The following is a 16025-nucleotide window of genomic DNA, read 5'->3' on the forward strand; positions in this document are numbered from 1 at the left end:
TGTTGAGTCTGCCGATAAGAATAGGGTGATTGACAGTCGAAATCCTTGGCTAGGTCGATGAAGACGACGGCTGCACAGTAATGTCCTTTAACGATGAAGGTTTCGATATCGTTTAGTACCTTGAGCGTGGCTGAGGTGCACCTGTGACCAGCTCGGAAACCGGATTGCACAGCGGAGAAGGTACAGTGGGATTCGAAATGGTCAGTGATATGTTTGTTAACTTGGCTTTCGAAGACTTTAGAAAGGCAGGGCAAGATGGATATAGGTCTGTAACAGTTTGGGTCTAGAGTGTCACCCCCTGTCACGCCCTGGTCTAAGTATTTTGTGTTTTTCTTCATGTATTGGGTCAGGCCAGGGTGTGGCATGGGGTTTTTGTATTGTGGTGTGTTTTGACTTGGGGTTTTGGTGTGTATGTATTGGGATTGTAGCTAGTGGGGTTATCTAGCAAGGTCTATGGCTGTCTGGAGTGGTTCTCAATCAGAGGCAGGTGTTTATCGTTGTCTATGATTGGGAACCATATTTAGGCAGCCATATTCTTTGAGTTTGTCGTGGGTGATTGTCCTTAGTGTCTTCGTTCCTGTCGCTGTGTTAGTTGACACAAGTATAGGCTGTTTCGGTTTTCGTTGCGTTTATTTGTTTTGTAGTGTTTGTATTGATTCGTGTTTACGTTTCGTTTGTATTGATTTGTGTTTACGTTTTGTTGATTAAACATGGATCGCAATCTACACGCTGCATTTTGGTCCGATCCTTGTTCCACCTCTTCGTCAGAGGAGGAGATAGAAGAGAACCGTAACACCCTTTGAAGAGGGGGATGACTGCGGCAGCTTTCCAATCTTTAGGAATCTCGGACGATACGAAAGAGAGGTTGAACAGACTAGTAATAGGGGTTGCAACAATGGCGGCGAATAATTCTAGAAAGCGAGGGTCCAGATTGTCTAGCCCAGCTGATTTTATACAGGTCCATGTTTTGCAGCTCATTCAGAACATCTGCTGTCTGGATTTGGGTGAAGGAGAAGCTGGGGGGGGGGCTTGGGCAAGTAGCTGCGGGGGATGCGGAGCTGTTGGCCAGGGTTGGGGTAGCCAGGAGGAAAGCATGGCCAGCCGTAGAGAAATGCTTATTGAAATTCTCGATTATCGTGGATTTATTGGTAGTGACAGTGTTTGCTAGCCTCAGTGCAGTGGGCAGCTGGGAGGAGGTGCTTTTATTCTCCATGGACTTTAGTGTCCCAAAACTGTTTGAAGTTAGAACTACAGGATGCAAATTTCTGTTTGAAAAAGCTAGCCTTTGCTTTCCTTACTGACTCTGTGTATTGGTTCCTGACTTCCCTGAAAAGTTGCATATCGCGGGGACTATTAAATGCTAGTGCAGTCCGCCACAGGATGTTTTTGTGCTTGTCGTTGGCAGTCAGGTTTGGAGTGAACCAAGGCTATATCTGTTCTTAGTTCTACATTTTTTTGAATGGGGCATGCTTATTTAAGATGGTGAGGAAAGCACTTTTAAAGAGCAACCAGGCATCCTCTACTGACGGGATGAGGTCAATATCCTTCCAGGATACCCGGGCCAGGTCGATTAGAAAAGCCTGCTTGCAGAAATGTTTTAGGGAGCGTTTGACAGTGATGAGGGGTGGTCGTTTGACCGCGGACCCATAACGGATGCAGGCAGTGATCGCTGAGATCCTGATTGAAAACAGCAGAGGTGTATTTGGAGAGCAAGTTGGTCAGGATAATATGAGGGTGCCCATGTTTACGGATTTAGGGTTGTACCTTGTGGGTTCCTTGATAATTTGTGTGAGATTGAGGGAATCTATCTTAGATTGTAGGACGGCCGGGTTGTTAATATATAAAATATATTATTATTAATGATAAACATACGAGAACCCATCTGTTGAGTAAAGGTCAACACAAAAGATAAGCTGTAATCAGTAATCAATTGAGTTACTCGTGACCTCTAGTTTAAATATAGGGTCTTGCCAGTGCATAAAATCTCAACCACATGGTGGCAGTACATACATCCTTCTCTTCCACTCATTGCCATTCTTACTATCAACACTAATTTCACCTGGGATTTGAAACCTGAATTTTCTCCAGAGACCAAGTCCTTCACCAGGTGGAAAAATGTTTCTTAAACGGAAGCAAATGGAACTAAAACGGGGAGGGACCTACCTGAATTTGTCTAATACAAACTCCTGTTTTAGTTGCAAAACTGTACTAATGATTACACCACTGAAATAACCTGGGTATACTCGACTTCTTGGGTTTGATAACCTAGACTTTATTCAGACCAAAGGAGGACACAGAAATGTTTTATGATACACACCTTTTTGTGTTCTCTTTAAAATACAAAATACAGAGAGAAATGTGGGGTAGGCTACCATAGACCATATTTAAACAAGGGTGCTGTACAGTGATTAATATGGATTTAGATTTCCACAAATTTAAGCAATTTCAAGATCTAATAATTAAGCAATGAGGGGATGTGGTATATGGCCAATATACCACGGCTAAGGGCTGTTCTTAGTCACAATGCCTGGATACAGCCCTTAGCCATGGTATAATGGTAATGTACCACAACCCCCTATGGTGCCTTGTTGCTATTATTAACTGGTTACCAAAGTAATTAGAGCAGTACAAATACATGTTTTGTCATACCTGTGGTATATGGTCTGATATTTGACATCTTTCAGCCAAACAGCATTCAGGGCTCAAACCACCCAGTTTATAATACAAAATATCACAACTTAAAACACAGGTACCACGTTTTTATCATTATTATGGGAACTGCTGGCACAAAGAAAAAAACATTAGTACCTGGGTGAGGTGAATGCAAAAGGTTTTATTATTTTTTCAACTAATATGGGAATTATTTCAAACTACACATTGATCTTTCAAGTCAAATACAAATCGGGTTTGTCTAGATGGGATACAGCTCTTGTCAAATTGACGTCGAAGGTCGATTTATTTTAGCTAACCTTAACCTCATTTGCTACACTAATCCTCATAACCTGGGCTGGGTTTCCCAAAACCATTATAGCACTAAGATCATCTTAATTCCATTGAAACTAAATAGACGAAAGATGGTCTTAGTGCGATGCTTTTAGGAAACCTATCATTGCCGTCTACGTTCTAAATCTAAACCTACTACGAAAAGTCAATTTTGGCAAAAGCTGAATCCTTTCTAGGCAAAACCATAAAAACATGGAACGCTTTCGACAACTTGTAGAGTCCATGCCCCGACGAATTGAGGCTGTTTTGAGGGCAAAACGGGGAGGAGTGCATTAGGAAGGTGTTCCTAATGTTTGTTATACTCAGTGTAAACGTGTCCTTCTCAGTAGTGATGGGCATTCCGAATCTTTTCAGTGAGCCGGCTCATTTGGCTCCGTTCAGCTAAAAGAGCCGTTAATTTGGCTCCCAAACAGTTCTTCGTTCATTGGCTCTTAAAAATACCTAAGACCATGAAACAATTGGAAATCTCTAAAATAAAGCATACAAATGTAATTTCAGATCGTGGCATGTTAGTTCAAATACATTTTTACCTCACCAAATTATTAGATGGCCTGCAAAAAAAAAAAAAAGGGGGAAAAATGAATGCACTGCAACAATGTGTGTGTGCCAGAAAAAGTCTCTCATCACTATCTATTGTTCCTGTAGTGCATTACAATCTTCATATAATGTTTTAATTGTCTTCAGTGCAGATAATCGTTGTCTGAAGGTCAAAAAGCAGTAGTAATAAATCAGGGTGCCAAATGAACGGCTCTTTCACAGATGTGATTTGGTTTAAGACGTTACCAAAAAGAGCCGTTCGTTCTGCTTCTCAGTAGCTGGTGTGCACACCTGCAGGCTAGGCCAAGTAAACGGACTTCCTTTCCCTTATGAACTCTTAAACAACTTCGGCGCTAAAGTTTACAGCACTGAAATTTCCAGCAGGAAAAAGTTGGCTTGTTTTGCATTGACGGTAAGCTCTAACATTACTTTAATTTACATTAATAAACTTAAACAAGTTGGCCTAACGATAACGTGTGCTATTCTTCATTCGCTACAAACTACATGCCATGGCTGTCATATTGTTGTGTAGCTAATTTAGTTTACCGGTAAATACATTGAGCTACTTATAGTTAACAATTTTGCTCTGAATTTAAATGGAATATCTTAATTGAAACTGTGACACTTGTACGTACTTTGAACCAATTTGGTTAGCCTTACAATTAGCCATTCTCCTAGCATTTTTTCTTTGCACGCGCCGACCGGTAACTTTGTCAGCCCGTGCACCTTCAGCGAGTGGATACGCGTGTCATTCGTTTGATAAAAACATGTTAAGCTTGACCCTATTTTGTAAATGTATTTTATTAGACATACCATGTTTTTTTTCCTCGATGAAAATAATGCCCACCTCTGCCGACCTTTTTATCTCTATTTGATGAACATGCCACGTAAGATCATAAATTAAATAAAGACCCCTTTCTATTAATCGGAATACTTGTAGGCGTGTGGTGATGTCTGGTTTCCTATAGTCCACATTTATACGAAAACATAGCTAGCTAATCATGTTATTGCTAAATTAATTTAGTCAATGTGCAGTCAACCAGCTAAATACATTTACAGGTCTAACGTTACTCAACATTTCATTTCCACTTGCTGTACACGTAATGAGCCTCGATTCCCTGTACCGTGAATATGGCGAGATGTCAATGAACTGCAATAACCTCGCTGAATGCAGCAGCAACACAGCCTCGCATTTTATGGGGAGATGGCTCACCAGAGGTCATGTGATAGCGCGGTGGGTTTGCTTCTCTTATAGCAATTGGCTGAAGCGATCTTGCTATACATCTGGTCTCTTTTATTAAGGGGCATCATCATTTTCCTGTGAGGATCTTGCTATACATCTGGGCTCTTTTATTAATGGGCATCTTCATTTTCCTGTGAGCCATTGTTAAAGTAGGTTGAATACATCAAGCTGTCACCTTGCTAGGTTATATGTGATAATGCAAAACAAATCTCTCCATTTCCCATGACTTTCAAGTTCTCAGCAAACGGTTGCCCAGTTGGGAAGTTCTTTCTCAGCCTTGGTATCATTAGCTATGGGATCAGCACTCACCCTCCCTGCATTTGTATTTTTGCAAATGCAGTCACTACCAGATTAACCATGTCCTCTGGGTTTAATAGTTTCAACAAAAGCTGAGGTCGTTTTTAGGGATGCATGATATATCGGTGAACATATCGGAATCGGACGATATTAGCAAGAAATGCCAACATCAGTATTGGCCCGATGTCTAGTTTAACGCTGATGTGCAAAACCGAAGTCAAAGCTGACCTGCATACCTATATAATGTAGGTACAAATCACATTTTATTTGTCACATACACATGGTTAGCAGATGTTAATGTGAGTGTAGCGAAATGCTTGTGCTTTTAGTTCCGACAATGCAGTAATAACCAATGAGTAATCTAACCTAACAATTTCACAACTACCAAATACACACGTGTAAAGGGATGAAGAATATGTACATAAAAATATATGAATGAGTGATGGTACAGAATGGCATAGGCAAGATGCAGTAGATGGTATTGAGTACAGTATATACATATGAGATGAGTAATGTAGGGTATGTAAACATATTACATGGCATTGTTTAAAGGGGCTAGTGATACATTTTTTACATACATTTTTCCATTATTAAAGTGGCTGGAGTTGAGTCAGTGTGTTGGCAGCAGCCACTCAATGTTAGTGGTGGCTGTTTAACAGTCTGATGGCCTTGAGATAGAAGCTGTTTTTCAGTCTCTTGGTCCCTGCTTTCATGCACCTGTACTGACCTCGACTTCTGGATGATAGCGGGGTGAACAGGCAGTAACATAACTCATATGGTAGGCAAAAACCTAGACAGGTTAAATAAGCTATTGACACATCAAATAACAGTTCTATTATAGAATGTTGTGTGTTCTGAATTTGCACGTGCAAGCCAAGCGCCACCACTACTATCAGTAGCACTGTCAAAGCTGGTGCCTCACTAGTAGTTTTACTTTCCTTATCTCGGTCATCCAGTTTGAAAGGAAATTGGGCAGAGAAATGTGTGAAGAAACTGCACATTTTAGTGGCCTTTTATTGTACCCAGACAAGGTGCACCTGTGTAATGGGCATTCTGTTTAATCAGCTTCATTATATGCCACACCTGAGAGGGATGTGCACAACATTTTAGCGAAATAAGCTTTTTGTGCATATGGAACATTTCTGCAATATTTTATATCAGCTCATGAAACATGGGACCAACACTTTACATGTTGAATTTTATATTTTTGTTCAGTGTAATTACAAATAATTGGTTGACTGCAAATTGACCGCAAGAAGCCCAAACAGGCTAGAACATAATTTCAAACCTTGCTTACATTTGTCTACGATCACATCTCTCTGTGTGAGAATACTTTGGAGCAGATTTCCAAAATTAAAATCACGTGGAGCTGATTTGCTGGTATTTTTACAGTCTTATGTCCAGCAATAAAACATTTTTAAAATGTCCTGCAGTAGGCTATTGAATAAAGCAGTGTTGGTTGTGTGTATATTTGTTCATAGACGAGACTATTTTGATGTTATAAGTAGCTAGGTTTCCATCCAATTGGCGATTTTTATGCAAACATTCTAAAAATCTGCATAAAGAAAATATGCGCATTTTCTCACTAGTGGTGTTTCCGCCATACTGTTGCAGATTTTTTTTTAATCTGTGCGTGACGACGTAGTGCACAGAATATACTTTTTCTTTAAAGTTTTCATGTACCGAATAAAAATCTAAAGTTCTACTGATAGTTTTGTCACATACTGTTGCGTTAAATAGCAAATGTGCATACTCTGGCCTTGGCACAGCCAGTTCGCAGATACAGTGCGGGGAGGCTAGTCTACATGAGTTTTATGAGCAAGAATATTTGTAACCGTCTCTTATGTTCCAAAATTTGAAATTGTGATTTTTACATTTGATAAAAGTACAGACTCAGAGCTTCAATCATACACTGTAGTTAGATGAAACATGGGGAAGTAATGCTGCTTTAAAAGTTGATCAACTTCATATAAAGATGGCGCAGATAGACATGGCCGCCTTGTTTCTCGTTCCTAAGCAACTTTGCAGTATTTATAGATATATATTTTTTTTTTCTCACGCTATTAACCCAGAACGTTCTTAGCATTATTACATACAGCCAGAAATAACTTTTGGATATCAGAGAGGCAGTCTCTCACCACCATTTCGACAAGGAATACAACTTTCCTGAATTGGATTCTTTGATCGTACCCTTCAAGGCTCCTCCAAAACGCTGCCGGGGGAGAAGAGGTATTCAGAGTGGACTTTTAGCCTGACTCGGGAGGCGTGCACACCATCCACCACTTCCAAGTATATTACTCGCTAATGTTCCGTCCTTGGGCGATAAAGTAGATGAGCTCAAAGCGTGGATCTCCTTTCATAGAGGCATACTCTGTTTCACGGAATCATGGCTCTCTCCGGATATACTGTCCCCGTTGATACAGCCAGCTGGGTTCTCGGTACATCGTGGTAACGTACAGGAACTCAATTCCTTTTGATCACCCGACCTAGAATATCTCTATCAAATTCCAACCGTGTTACACCACTAGAGAATGTTTTTTTTTTTGTCACAGCTGTGTATTTACCCCCTCAAGCCGATACCACTACGACTCTCAAGGAACTACACTGGACTGTGTGCAAACTGGAAACCGCATATACTAAGGCTGCATTTATTGTAGATGGGGACTTTAATTTGGACTAGAGGAAAACGCTGCCAAAGTTTTATCAACTCATCGCCTGCAGTTGCTCTCGCTTCAAAAACTCTTGACCATTGTTACTCTCCCTTCCGGGGTGGCCTTAAGGCCCTCCCATTGGCAAATCAGATCTTTGCTCCTCCCTTCCATAGGCAGAAACTCAAACAGGAAGTACCCGTGCCAAGGTCTATTCAACGTTGGTCTGACTAATCGGAATCCATGCATCAAGACTGTTTTGATCACGCAGGCTAGGACATGTTCCTGGTTGTCTCTACTAATAACATTGATGTATACATTGACACAGTGACTGAGTTCATCAGGAAGTGTATAGGGGATGTTGTTCCCACTGTGATGATTAAAACCTATCCAAACTTTTTTTTAAATGTAGATGGCAGCATTCGCGCAAAACTGAATGCGTGAACCACCACATTTAACCATGGCAAGGTGACTGGGAATACAAGCAGTCCAGTTATGCCCTCCATAAGGAAATCAGACAGGCAAAACATCAGTACAGATACTGCCAAAGTGGAGTCACAATTCAATGGGTCAGACACAAGAATTATGTGGCAGGAACTCCAGACAATCACGGATTGTAAAGGGAAAACCATCCACGTTACGGACACCGTCTTGCTCCCGGACAAACTAAACAACTACTTTTCCGGGTTTGAGGATAACACTGTGCCGCCAACACAAGCCGCTAAACGAGGACTGTGAGCCCTCGCTCTCCGTGGCCGACATGAGTAAAACATTTTAGCTTGTTAACCTTCACAAGGCTGCCAGCCCAGACGGCATCCCTAGCTGCATGGGCAGACCAGCTGGCTGGAGTGTTTATGGACATATTCAATCTCTCTGTATTCCGGTCTGCTGTCCCCATTTGCTTCAAGATGTCCACCATTGTTCCTGTACCAAAGAAAGCAAAGGTAACTGAACTAAATGACTATCGCACCACAGCACTCACTTCTGTCATCATGAAGTAACTTTAAGAGGCTTAAGGATCATATCACCTTACCCAATACCTTAAACCCACTGCAATTCGTATACCGCCCCAACAGATCCACGGATGATTCAATCGCCATTGCACTGCACACTGTCCTATCCCATCTGGACTAGAGGAATACCTATGTAAGAATGCTGTTCATTGACTACAGCTCAGCCTCCAACACCACAGTACCCTCCAAGCTCATCCTTAAGTTCGGGGCCCTGGGTCTTGAACCCCATCTTGTGCAACTGGGTCCTGGACTTCCTGACGGGGGCCCTACAAGGGCATGTGCTCCACCCCCTCCTGTACTCCCTGTTCACCCATGACTTTGTGGCCAAGCACGCCTCTAACTCACAACAGTGGTAGGCCTGATTCCCAACAGCGACGAGGGGGAGGTGAGGGCCCTGGCGGAGTGGTGCCAGGAAAATAACCTCTCCCTCAACGTCAACCAAACGAAGGAGCTGATCATGGACTTCAGGATGCAGTAGAGCGAGCACACCCCAATCTATGGGGCCACAGTGAAGGTGAAAAGCTTCAAGATCCTTGACATATACATCACTGACAATCTGAAATGGTCCACACAGACAGTGTAGTGAAGAAGGCACAACAGCGCCTCTTCAACCTCAGAAGGCTGAAGAAATTCGTATTGGCCCTTAAAACCCTCACAAACTTAAAGATACACTATTGAGAGCATCGTATCAGGCTGTATCACCGCCTGGTATGACAACTGCACCGTCCGCAACCACATCACCTGGAACACACTGCCTGCCCTTCAGGCCATCTACAGCACCCAGTGTTACAGCAAGGCCAAGAAGATCATCAAGGACCTCAGCCACCCAAGCCACGTCCTGTTCACCCCGCTATCATCCAGAAAGCAAGGTCAGTACAGGTGCATTAACACTGGGATCGAGAGACAAGCTGTTTTTCAATCTCAAGGCCATCAGATGATTAAGTAGCCATCACCCACCTGCCTCCACCCAGTGCCCTGAACTGTCACTAGCTGGCTACCACACAGTTACTCATCCCTGCACCTTAGAGGCTGCTACCCTACGTACATAGATCTGGAACACTGGTCATTTTAATAATGTTTACATACTGTTTTACCCATTTCATATGTGTGTATATACTGTATTCTAGTCAGTCAAAGCTATGCTATTCAACTTTTGCTGTACATATATACTATTCTATCCACGTATTCTTCAGATATATTACATATTATATCCACATACTGTCCACAATGTCTATACTTTTTTTATTTTATTTTTTTATTTCACCTTTATTTAACCAGGTAGGCTAGTTGAGAACAAGTTCTCATTTGCAACTGCGACCTGGCCAAGATAAAGCATAGCAGTGTGAGCAGACAACACAGAGTTACACATGGAATAAACAATTAACAAGTCAATAACACAGTAGAAAACAAAGGGGGGAGTCTATATACAATGTGTGCAAAAGGCATGAGGAGGTAGGCGAATAATTACAATTTTGCAGATTAACACTGGAGTGATAAATGATCAGATGGTCATGTACAGGTAGAGATATTGGTGTGCAAAAGAGCAGAAAAGTAAATAAATAAAAACAGTATGAGGATGAGGTAGGTGAAAATGGGTGGGCTATTTACCAATAGACTATGTACAGCTGCAGCGATCGGTTAGCTGCTCAGATAGCTGATGTTTGAAGTTGGTGAGGGAGATAAAAGTCTCCAACTTCAGCAATTTTTGCAATTCGTTCCAGTCACAGGCAGCAGAGTACTGGAACGAAAGGCGGCCAAATGAGGTGTTGGCTTTAGGGATGATCAGTGAGATACACCTGCTGGAGCGCGTGCTACGGATGGGTGTTGCCATCGTGACCAGTGAACTGAGATAAGGCGGAGCTTTACCTAGCATGGACTTGTAGATGACCTGGAGCCAGTGGGTCTGGCGACGAATATGTAACGAGGGCCAGCCGACTAGAGCATACAAGTCGCAGTGGTGGGTGGTATAAGGTGCTTTAGTGACAAAACGGATGGCACTGTGATAGACTGCATCCAGTTTGCTGAGTAGAGTGTTGGAAGCCATTTTGTAGATAACATCGCCGAAGTCGAGGATCGGTAGGATAGTCAGTTTTACTAGGGTAAGCTTGGCGGCGTGAGTGGAGGCTTTGTTGCGGAATAGAAAGCCGACTCTTGATTTGATTTTCGATTGGAGATGTTTAATATGAGTCTGGAAGGAGAGTTTGCAGTCTAGCCAGACACCTAGGTACTTATAGATGTCCACATATTCAAGGTCGGAACCATCCAGGGTGGTGATGCTAGTCGGGCATGCGGGTGCAGGCAGCGATCGGTTGAAAAGCATGCATTTGGTTTTACTAGCGTTTAAGAGCAGTTGGAGGCCACGGAAGGAGTGTTGTATGGCATTGAAGCTTGTTTGGAGGTTAGATAGCACAGTGTCCAATGATGGGCCGAAAGTATATAGAATGGTGTCGTCTGCGTAGAGGTGGATCAGGGAATCACCCGCAGCAAGAGCAACATCATTGATATATACAGAGAAAAGAGTCGGCCCGAGAATTGAACCCTGTGGCACCCCATAGAGACTGCCAGAGGACCGGACAGCATGCCCTCCGATTTGACACACTGAACTCTGTCTGCAAAGTAATTGGTGAACCAGGCAAGGCAGTCATCCGAAAAACCGAGGCTACTGAGTCTGCCGATAAAAATATGGTGATTGACAGAGTCGAAAGCCTTGGCAAGGTCAATGAAGACGGCTGCACAGTACTGTCTTTTATCGATGGCGGTTATGATATCGTTTAGTACCTTGAGTGTGGCTGAGGTGCACCCGTGACCGGCTCGGAAACCAGATTGCACAGCGGAGAAGGTACGGTGGGATTCGAGATGGTCAGTGACCTGTTTGTTGACTTGGCTTTCGAAGACCTTAGATGGGCAGGGCAGGAAGGATATAGGTCTGTAACAGTTTGGGTCCAGGGTGTCTCCCCCTTTGAAGAGGGGGATGACTGCGGCAGCTTTACAATCCTTGGGGATCTCAGACGATTTGAAAGAGAGGTTGAACAGGCTGGTAATAGGGGTTGCGACAATGGCGGTGGATAGTTTCAGAAATAGGGGGTCCAGATTGTCAAGCCCAGCTGATTTGTACGGGTCCAGGTTTTGCAGCTCTTTCAGAACATCTGCTATCTGGATTTGGGTAAAGGAGAACCTGGAGAGGCTTGGGCGAGGAGCTGCCGGGGGGGCGGAGCTGTTGGCCGAGGTTGGAGTAGCCAGGCGGAAGGCATGGCCAGCCGTTGAGAAATGCTTATTGAAGTTTTCGATAATCATGGATTTATCGGTGGTGACTGTGTTACCTAGCCTCAGTGCAGTGGGCAGCTGGGAGGAAGTGCTCTTGTTTTCCATGGACTTCACAGTGTCCCAGAACTTTTTGGAGTTGGAGCTACAGGATGCAGGAAGTTACTTTTAAAGAATGACCAGGCATCCTCAACTGACGGGATGAGGTCAATGTCCTTCCAGGATACCCGGGCCAGGTCGATTAGAAAGGCCTGCTCACAGAAGTGTTTTAGGGAGCGTTTGACAGTGATGAGGGGTGGTCGTTTGACTGCGGCTCCGTTGCGGATAGAGGCAATGAGGCAGTGATCGCTGAGATCCTGGCTGAAGACAGCGGAGGTATATTTGGAGGGCCAGTTGGTCAGGATGACGTCTATGAGGGTGCCCTTGTTTACAGAGTTAGGGTTGTACCTGGTGGGTTCCTTGATGATTTGTGTGAGATTGAGGGCATCTAGCTTAGATTGTAGGACTGGCGGGGTGTTAAGCATATCCCAGTTTTGGTCACCTAACAGAACAAACTCTGAGGCTAGATGGGGGGCGATCAATTCACAAATGGTGTCCAGGGCACAGCTGGGAGCTGAGGGGGGTCGGTAGCAGGCGGCAACAGTGAGAGACTTATTTCTGGAGAGAGTAATTTTCAAAATTAGTAGTTTGAACTGTTTGGGTATGTACCTGGAAAGTATGACATTACTTTGCAGGCTATCTCTGCAGTAGACTGCAACTCCTCCCCCTTTGGCAGTTCTATCTTGACGGAAGATGTTATAGTTGGGTATGGAAATCTCTGAATTTTTGGTGGCCTTCCTGAGCCAGGATTCAGACACAGCAAGGACATCAGGGTTAGCAGAGTGTGCTAGAGCAGTGAGTAAAACAAACTTAGGGAGGAGGCTTCTGATGTTGACATGCATGAAACCAAGGCTTTTTCGATCACATAAGTCAACAAATGAGGGTGCCTGGGGACATGCAGGGCCTGGGTTTGCCTCCACATCACCCGCGGAACAGAGAAGGAGTAGTATGAGGGTGCGGCTGAAGGCTATCAAAACTGGTCGCCTAGAGCGTTGGGGACAGAGAATAAGAGGAGCAGGTTTCTGGGCATGGTAGAATATATTCAGGGCATAATGCGCAGACAGGGGTATGGTGGGGTGCGGGTACAGCGGAGGTAAGCCCAGGCACTGGGTGATGATGAGAGAGGTTGTATCTCTGGACATGAAAGCAGAATGGAGTACCGTGATTAATGGACAGTCCAGAGTGCATCAGCTATGTAGCCAAGAGATCAGTGTCCAGGGGGCAGCGGTGGATGGGGCAGGGAAGCTGGACTGGCGAGTGTTATCCAGGTTGAAAAAAAGTTAACAATGACTAAATAGCTTGTAGCTAGTTAGCTGGTTAGCTTCTGGAGGTTCTTGAGTGTGTTCTAAAAATTAAAAATAATAGCGATTCCGTATCACATTGGGTGAGGCAGGTTTCCGGAAAGGTATAAACGGATTAAAAATCAAGAAGAGATAGAAAGTAAATATGGGTCCGGTGAGTGTTTGGGACGCGGCGATTCAGACGGTTAGCAGGCCTGTGCTAACAAGCTAACAGTTCGTAGGCCCGGGCTAAACAAGCTAGCAGTTAGCAGGCCGAGTTTAGCAAGCAGGGAGATAGCGAGGGCTAGAGAGTTGGCCTTTGGGGGACGTCACGATGGGGTGAGTCTGTTTATTCCTCTTCATGCGGTGACATCGATAGACCGGTCGTGGGCCCGGGTATTGTAGCCCAGGAGTATGCTACGGTGGTAGTACAGGTGCGCTGGCCGGGCTAGCTTCACGCTAAGTGAGTGGAAACGCTAGCCAGGAGTAATCATCCGGGGTTGCGGTTTAGCTAGATAGCTAGTTGTGAAGATCCAGCTGAAAAATGTTCCGTTTGCGGTGGGAATCCGGGGATGAAAAATAAATAGGTCCGTTATGCTCTGGTTAGAGTCGCGTTGTTCGAACTGGCGAGAGCTTTCCGAGCTAAAGGTTAGCTTAGCTGATGACCGGTTAGCTGAAGACCGCTAGCATAGCTGGTGGTTAGCTGGCTAGCTTCAGTTGAGGGGTTCCGGTTCCGAAGTAAATATAAATACTTTAGGAAAAATAGCTACATTGGGTGAGGCGGGTTGCAGGAGAGTATTTGGAAGCTTAGGTTTAGCAAAATGTTTTTAAAGAGATATGCGAAGGAAAATATGTAAAAAACGAAAAAGAAACGATATATACAAGGGACACGACGCGACAGGACGACTTACTGCTACATACCCTCATACAGTGCATTCGGAAAGTATTCAGACCCCTTGACTTTGTCACGTTACAGCCTTAGTCTAAAATTGTTTTTATCCCCCATCAGTCTACACACAATACCCTATAATGACAAAGCAAAAACTGTTTTTTTGTAATTTTTGCTAATTTATACAAAATAAACTGGTATCACATAAGTATTCAGACCTTTTACTCAGTACTTTGTTGAAGCATCTTGGTAGCGATTACAGCCTCGCATCTTCTTGGGTATGACGCTTCAAGCTTGGCACGCCTGTATTTGGGGAGTTTCTCCCATTCTTCTCTGCAAATGCTCTCAAGCTCGGTCAGGTTGGATGGGGAGCATCGCTGCACAGCTGTTTTCAGGTCTCTCCAGAGATGTTCGAACTGGCCGCCCGGCCAAACTGAGCAATCGGGGAAGAAGGGCCTTGGTCAGGGAGGTGACCAAGCACCTGATGGTCAATCTGACAGAATTCCAGAGTTTCTCTGTGGAGATGGGAGAACCTTCCAGAAGGACAACCATATCTGCAGCACTCCACCAATCAGGCCTTTATGGAAGTGGCGAGACGGAAGCCAGTCCTCAGTAAAAGGCACATTACAGCCAGCTTGGAGTTTGCCAAAAGGCACCTAGAGACTCTGAGACCATGAGAAACAAGATTCTCTAGTCTGATGAAACCAAGATTGAACTCTTTGGCCTGAATTCCAAGTGTCACATCTGGAGTTAACCAGGCACTGCTCAACACCTGGCCAATACCATCCCTACGGTGAAGCATGGTGGTGGCAGCATCATGATGTGGGGATGTTTTTCAGCGGCGGAGACTAGTCGGGTTCAAGGAAAAGTTGAACGGAGCAAAGTACCGAGAGATCCTTGATGCCTGCTCAAGAGCGCTCAGGACCTCAGACTGGGGCAAAGTTCACCTTCCAACAGGACAATGACCCGACGCACACAGCCAAGACAACGCAGGAGTGGCTTTGGGACAAGTCTCTGAATGTCCTTCAGTGGCCCAGCCAGAGCCATGACATTAACCTGATCTAACATCACTGGAAAAACCTGAAAATAGCTGTACAGTGACTCTCCCCCATCAAACCTGACCGAGCTTGATAGGATCTGCAGAGAAGAATGGGAGAAACTCTCCAAATACAGGTGTGCCAAGCTTGTAGTGTCATACCCAAGAAGACTCGAGGCTGTAATCTCTGCGAAAGGTGCTTCAACAAAGTACTAAGTAAAGGGTCTGAATACTTATGTAAATTTTATATTTCCATTTATTTGTAATACATTTGCAAAAATGTCTAAAAAGCTGTTTTTGCTTTGTCATTATGGAGTATTGTGTGTAGATTGAGGGGGAATAAAAACATTTTTTAGAGTAAGGCTGTAATGTGACAAAGTCAATGGGTCTGAATACATTCTGAATACACTGTATATCATAACTAGGAATAAATTAATGGAAGTGATAGAAGACAATATGATCCAATAGTTCTGGATGTTTATTTGATGTAACCTACAGTATATAGGTCAGTAGGATACAGATGTCTGCCTGACAATGTTGGCATGTTTATCTCTGGAACGTCATCACAGCCCAGGCAACAGAGCTTCTATATGCAGTAGCTATAACAAACTGGCCTGAGCTATCGCCCCTTCCTTGTCCTGTAGTAACCCCAGCAGCATATCTGCTTTGTGTGGTGGTGTATGTTGCGGAAGTGAAGTGTGTGAGGGGGATGGGTTGGG

General features: G+C 44.0%; 1 protein-coding gene across 1 annotated transcript in view; it reads left to right on the forward strand.

Annotated features, from left to right (window-relative positions):
- The first annotated feature begins 3794 nt into the window (after positions 1–3794).
- The window catches only part of acsbg2 (acyl-CoA synthetase bubblegum family member 2), a 30501-nt gene continuing 18270 nt past the window's right edge, over positions 3795–16025 (forward strand). Inside the window, exon 1 of the mRNA XM_042322126.1 lies at positions 3795–3952. The gene's annotated coding sequence lies outside the window, so the exon portion shown is untranslated. The remainder of the gene's footprint in view (positions 3953–16025) is intronic.

This window comes from Oncorhynchus tshawytscha, linkage group LG05, assembly GCF_018296145.1.
Source record: "Oncorhynchus tshawytscha isolate Ot180627B linkage group LG05, Otsh_v2.0, whole genome shotgun sequence".
NCBI classification, from domain to species: Eukaryota; Metazoa; Chordata; class Actinopteri; order Salmoniformes; family Salmonidae; genus Oncorhynchus; species Oncorhynchus tshawytscha.